The following is a 662-nucleotide window of genomic DNA, read 5'->3' as shown; positions in this document are numbered from 1 at the left end:
TACTACTTGGTCTTTCACAGAAAAAGGCTGTGATCTTTGAACTCATATTCTTGTGACTAAATACTATAACAAAGTTTCATGTGAGAGAACAGTTCTAAACCAGTTATGTTTTGTTTTCAGTGTTTTTGAAAGTCTCACTCTAAAGTCCAGGCTGATCTGAAACTTGAAGCAATTCTTGCACCTTAGTTGTGAGCCACCACCCCCAGCTTACAGTCACTGAACTGATGTGAGGGATGTTGGGTAGAAATAGTTTTATAGATATTATTAACACACATGAGAATTTCCTATATCCTTAATTACCACTTGTGGCATTTCCTATATCTTCTGTAACCCAGAAACACAAAATGCTTTGGTTCTACAATGTAAGGAGTTTCAGCAAGTTTCCTGCTTACAGATGTTCTTCAAGCTTCTTTTTTAGAAGAACTGACTAAGAATGGAAAAGAAAAAGTTAGTTTATTAACATTTTAATTAACAAATTATTTTGTAAAAATTAAGACTATATTAGTAACTGATAATGCTTTGGTTCTACAATGTAAGGAGTTTCAGCAAGTTTCCTGCTTACAGATGTTCTTCAAGCTTCTTTTTTTTGTATGGAATGTCTTTCCTTAATTTTGGAAAATTCTCTTTTACAATCCCATTTAAGAGATGGTAAATACAATTAA

General features: G+C 32.6%; 1 long non-coding RNA gene across 2 annotated transcripts in view; it reads right to left on the bottom strand.

The window, feature by feature from the left end:
• The window catches only part of LOC103733752, an 8,729-nt gene extending 8,143 nt beyond the window's left edge, over positions 1–586 (bottom strand). Inside the window, exon 1 of one of the 2 annotated variants that reach the window (XR_607254.3) lies at positions 563–586. This is a non-coding gene — a long non-coding RNA (uncharacterized LOC103733752). Of the gene's footprint in view, positions 1–392; positions 481–562 lie in introns of those variants that run through there. The other variant, XR_607253.3, reaches the window with a different exon arrangement.
• Between the last annotated feature and the right edge of the window lie 76 nt (positions 587–662).

The sequence above is a fragment of the Nannospalax galili genome, unplaced genomic scaffold (assembly GCF_000622305.1).
Source record: "Nannospalax galili isolate Female #2095 unplaced genomic scaffold, S.galili_v1.0 scaffold23716, whole genome shotgun sequence".
Classification (NCBI taxonomy): domain Eukaryota; kingdom Metazoa; phylum Chordata; class Mammalia; order Rodentia; family Spalacidae; genus Nannospalax; species Nannospalax galili.
This window is presented reverse-complemented; position numbering and strand designations above follow the sequence as displayed.